General features: G+C 44.5%; 1 long non-coding RNA gene across 1 annotated transcript; it reads left to right on the top strand.

Moving 5' to 3' along the window:
- Window positions 1–504: 504 nt before the first annotated feature.
- On the top strand, window positions 505–1,722 carry LOC141554896 (uncharacterized). The gene is made up of 2 exons (XR_012486000.1): window positions 505–714; window positions 862–1,722. It is a non-coding gene; the product is annotated as an uncharacterized LOC141554896 (long non-coding RNA).
- Window positions 1,723–5,742: the final 4,020 nt, after the last annotated feature.

Raw genomic sequence — 5,742 nt, forward strand, 5'->3', positions numbered from 1 at the left:
TTAGACGGCACTGAACGTCCGCCCATAGATCGCTGACCCGCAGAAAGCTGGGGGGGAGAGGAAAACCCCTTTGTCCTACTCCCTGCCTTGAGGGGTCCTGCCTAGAACCTCTGCCCTCCCCTCCCCCTCACATATTAAAGAAGTCGGTAATTGAACAGTGAGAAAAGGGGGGGGTGGGGGTGCGAGCACACGTGAGCACGTGGGTCCAGCACAGGGTCCAGCTGGGCTCAGTGTCACCGGGAGGCGGGGAGGGGCGGGGCGGAGGAGGAGGCTGCCAGGAGAAAGGCAGCCCTGATAAGATCAAGGTCCCGGTGTTGCCATCCCCGTGTGAATTACGGCAGCTCTGGGTGGGGGTGGGGGAAACTGAGGGCCCGACACTTCCCGCTGGCTGCGGCTGACGTCAAAGGGCCGCCGTGCTCTCCGAGAGGGAGGGGGTCGGGGGGAGAGCTGCCAAGTGACCTCCACCAGGGCCAAGGCCCCGAGAGGAAGTCTGAGAAATCCGGAGACCGAACGGGGAGCGGGGAGCGGGAGGGCCGCTCTCTGCCCTCCAGACGGGGCAGCTGCAGAAAACAAGGCAATGAACTCTCGATGACGGGATTTCCCCGCGAGAGGACTGCGCGCTGAGATACGGCTGACGCGAGAAGCTTGCCTCAAGCGTGGCAATGGGCTGCAGGAAGCCCGGGAGGGTCAGCGCCCGCGGGGAAGATGACGAAGGTGACGGGGGTGGGAGACTTTTCTTCAGCTTCCAGAAGGCAAGGATCTGGCCTCGGGGGTGCGCAGCTTGGCGCCCTCTGCAGCCCGCCCCCCCCCCCCCGCCCCCTCCCCAGGCCTGCCCTTCCAGCTGGGCTGTTCCTCCTGCAGATCCGCTCCGCTGCCCTAGTGAAGGCTCGCCCCACCCGAGGAATAAGCAGCCCGCGTCTGAGACCCGCAGCTCGGAGCGCTCACCGTGGCCCGCTGAATACAAGTGAAGCGAATAACTGAATCCGCTTTGTAGCTTGCCAGTCAAGACCTATCTCTCCAACCTTTCACCCCACCAGTGCCCTTCAGACTAGACGGGCAGGCAGCTGACATTTCCAAGCCCTACTTGTGCCAGGTGCCAGGCTAAGAGCGGGGCATGCAAATAAACGCGAGAAACATGGGGCAGTGTCTGCCCTCGGGGAGGTTATGTTCTAAACCACGCGGGGATTGAAAAGGAGGGGGCTCCCTGGGCAGCCGGTTCTTCGTAACTCCTTATTCTCTCCCAGGTCACAGCAGCCCCTGAAGAAGAAATTGATAATGAGATTAAATTTAACATTCTCCTCAATTAAATTTAACATTCTCCTCAATCTTGTTCAGACCCAACCCACTTGGGGAAGCCCCTGTGTTCTACTCAGGTTTGGGGGAGGAGTGGGGCTGGGACGAGGGAGAGAGATTCCTTCTGGGTTCTGCGGAGGGGGGGTGGCTTTTGTCTAGAGTGGCCTCTAGGGTAGTCTGGGAATGAGAAACAAAATCCAGGTTGGGTTCCCCCACCTCCTCATTAGAATAAATCCACCTCATCACATTCATTCTACTCATTAATTATTAACCAGTTAGAATTGATTACCATCTGTCAGGAACAGCCACTCTTCCAAAGGCATATAAGCAGCAACTGGTCACCATAATCCGCCTTTAGTTTGAGAGAGAAGCCAAATGACCCTCTTTTAGTAAATGGTAGCTGTAATTAATAAAATGATTAATTACCCAGAGATCATGCCTCTTGAACTTTTCATCAATCATGCTTCTTTCTTCATCTTTGCCTCCTGACTATCTTCCAAGTTGGGGTCTAGTTGTGATCTCTGTCAAGAAAACTCCACAGTCATTCAAGTTGAAGTAATCATTCTGCCTCTCTGTGATGTATTTGTTATAATTTGACATATAGGTTATCTATGTGTTGTACTGAGTTTTTTCCAATTGTGTCTGACCCTTCATGACCCCTTTTGGAGCTTTCTTGGCAAGGACACTGGAACAGTTTGCCATTTCCTTCTGCAGCTCATTTTACAAAGGAGGAAACAAAGGCAAAGAGAGTTCAGTGACTTCCTGAGTATCTGAGATCAAATTTGAAGTCAGGTGTCTCTAACTCCACTTTGTCACCCACCTGCCATCTACATGCCTTATCCTTAAATATTAAGCTTCTTGAAATCAGGGATTGTGGAATTTGTTGCTCCATCTTCCCTGGAACCTGTTTGTGGGAAGTGCTTAATTAATAATTAACATTTGTTGAACTGAATGTTAGAGATGTTAATGGAACCTGGAGGTAGAAGCTAGACTAAATGGCAGTATCATCAAGCACACATATTATGCATACATGTATACATAATAGGTGGACCCACACACAAAAAAATACCAGCTGTCTGTTCTAGAATAAGTTACATTTATATGACACAATGGTTTACCTCAGAACAACAGGATTGCCTCATCACAACCTTGTGAGTTATGTAGTACAAATATTCTCATCCCCATATTACAAGTGAGGAAATGTGGCCTTTCATCAAGGTTCAGTGACTCATCTTATAGGCGAGTGATCATGGAATTTAGAGCTAGAAGGGATCAGATGGCCAAGCCTTCCTTTCATACATGAGGAAGCTAAGGCTCAGAATTCAAACTACCATCTCAAGGTGAAGCAGGTAACTAATTGGGGATTAAACTCTGCTTCTCGGATTGACTGACTGAGATAATGTGCTAAATTTGTTAAGTGCTTTAAAGAGCATTTTCTCTGTTCAGCACTGTACCCATTATACAAAGTAACTACTATAAATATCACCATTTTACAGATGATAAAACTGAGACTCAAAGAGGATAATTGAAAAGTACATAGGGGGTATCCCTTTCCCTTAATCACACCCATTCTGTTCTAGCTCCCTTTTATGTGTCTTGCCCCATTTGAATGTTAAGTTCCTTAATATCCTTATCATTCTAGGCCTCAGATTACTCATTGGACAAAATGAATTTATTTTTTATTCTTTGTCAAAATGGAGGGTTTTCAGTCTGTCTCATACCTGAAAGAGTTCAAGACTGTTCTCATAACCACTTGTGGCCCCTCCAGGAGCTAATGCTATTCCTCCCGTGTATCCACTTTGTGCGTATTCCATGAGTACTTTATACCTCTGGGTTGTCTTATATTCATTTTCTGGTTACTTTACATATATACACTGTCTCACAAGAATGCAAGCTCTTTGAGGGCAGGGTGTTGGGACCCTGGATCTCTTAGAATCAGCCGGACTCAGGATAATTAAAAGTCTTTATTCTTGGACTTTTGCGGTTGTGGTCAGGGGATTAGATCTAGCAATCTCCACACCTCCTTCCTCTCTCCACTGCCAGGAGAATGAATCAATTTCCTCCTCCTACTCCACCCACTCATGTCATTTCCCCTTCTTTGTCCACACCCAAGGATCCAGCCAGGACCGAATAGTTGGGGAGGGTTGTCCTTCAAACATGTATCAATAGAAAATTGTCCAATTGGCAATTAGCCTCACGTGCTCCATTATCCAAGTGCATTTGCTCAGTTCTATCCCTCTACAGTAGGGCCTGTTTTTCTTTGTCCTTTTCTTATCTTTCTCACTGCATACATTCCTGGCACATAACAGACATATAAAAATATTTGTAGACAGTCGTGGGAAACTGAGAGAGTTCTATCTGCCATTATTAAAAATGTGAAGAAAACATCATTTTTAAAGAGTAATTTTTAAAAAAAGAATGTAAGTTTCTTGAAAAGAATGTAAAAACTGTCTTTTTTATTTGTGTTCTTAGCACTAAATACAGTACCTAACACATAGTAAGCATTTAATAAAAGTTCTTTCTTCCTTCAGGTGGACTCAAAGGAAATGATTTTCTTCCTTCCTTTCCTACCTTCTTCTCTCCCTCTTTTCTTCCTTCCTTTCTTGCCCCTCTCCCTTACTTCCTCCCTTCTTTCCTACCTTCCTCTTTTGCTGTTTCAAATAGTGATAATTCCTGGTTTTATATAAATACTTCTATTCATATCAAAAAAGGCACTTTTATTCCTAAGGTTTTTAACATAAATGAGTATTTATTGTATTTTGTCAAAATCCTTTTCTACATCTACTTGTATAAGCCTGTGTTTTTGTTGTTTGTATGAATAATATGGATAAGTACAGCTTCTAGGGAAATATAGCATTACTTCTAAGGTCCCCTGACCTTAGAGTGCTATTGTTCTAACAATCAGTCTGTTAAAGACTCTGAAGTCTTCTGGTCTTAGAATAAATAGTAGTCCTATAAACATTGCTGACTGTCAAATAACCTGCTGGTCAGTGATAACCAAGATCCTGAGACAGGCCACTCCTCAAATTTCACTGTAAGCCATAAAATTAGCAAATAAGGAACATGAAGCTCTAGTCTCTTTAACTTTGTCCCAAATTTACCTTCTTTCTCTTCATTCTTTGCTAAATCCTTTTGAAACTTAGTCCACTTCAACTGCCATTACAATTACAATAAACTTTGGCCCCTTGCCTCGGAGATGAGTTCAAGCCTGCAAATTCCTTTGAGACACCTTGAGCCACTGGTTTGCAACCCCAGTCTCTTGGGGGTCTCCTTCTAAATCTCAACATTTGCTGGTCCTGTACAGGGAGAGTCTGGCCTCCCCGGCTTCATCCCCTTCTTGTCAAAGTAAGCCCCCCATGTTTTATCCCTTACTCAGATAGCTGGGACACCCCAAGCACCTGGGAGAAGGCTTGTTTGGGTCATCTTGAGCTCTACACTCAGCAAATTTTCCTTAACCGGAGATGCCCAGACTTGGAAATTCTTGCAATTTTCAGTAAAGCTCCTATGGAACCTTTGCCATGGCTTTTGACAAAGATGGGACAGTCTTCTCTGTCATTTTTGTCTGTTACTGTGTCTCTGTGCAGAATGTCTCTGTCATGTTTATTCTGTAAGCTGGATTTTGTTACCTGGAAAGATTTAAAATGCAGCCAGCAAGAAAAAGCTTCCATCCTATAGTTAGAATGCTGGGAAAGACTCTTAAGATCTTGCTTTAAGGGGATAAAGCCTGATTTTTTCCTGTGAACCTTAGTTCTGGCCAAGCTGAGGGCTACAGAAATAAAGTTAGCTAATATTATAGAACTACTAAAATGACATCTTAACAGATTCTCAAGGTTTTAAAGAGCAGTAATTAAGGAGTTTGGCAATTGGTCATTTTTAAGATTACAAGAAAGAAATTCCTGCTTTTTTCAGGATGCAGTGTTGTGGTCATACCAGATTTGACCAATCTGAGTTAGTTTTGTGACATAGCAAGGAGAGTTCCAGGTTCAGCATGCAAATAACTGCAAGGAATTTCTGATACATTTAACTTAAAGAGTTTGTAGTTATCTTCTGGTTCCCAAATCAGTCTGGCTTCCTCTGAATTTGCTCTTCAAGCAAATCAAGATGTTTAGTAAAAAATCATTAACTGCTTCAGTTTCACAAAAGCATGGATATTTTAGTCACCTTTTCATAGTGTAATTCCAAATTGCATTCCAAAAGTCAGACTAATTCATAGTTCCACCAATAGTGGAGTTTGCCTATTTTTCCTTTTCCTCAATTACTCTAATATTGATTATGGTCATCTTTCTTATCTTTGCCAATTATGTATCTATTTCCCCCCCACCCTGAGGCTGGGGTTAAGTGAATTGCCCAGGACCACACAGCTAGGAAGTGTTAAGTGTCTGAGACCAGATTTAAACTCAGGTCCTCCTGAATTCAGGGCTGATGCTCTATCCACTTCACCACCTAGCT

The sequence above is a fragment of the Sminthopsis crassicaudata genome, chromosome 2, assembly GCF_048593235.1.
Source record: "Sminthopsis crassicaudata isolate SCR6 chromosome 2, ASM4859323v1, whole genome shotgun sequence".
NCBI classification, from domain to species: domain Eukaryota; kingdom Metazoa; phylum Chordata; class Mammalia; order Dasyuromorphia; family Dasyuridae; genus Sminthopsis; species Sminthopsis crassicaudata.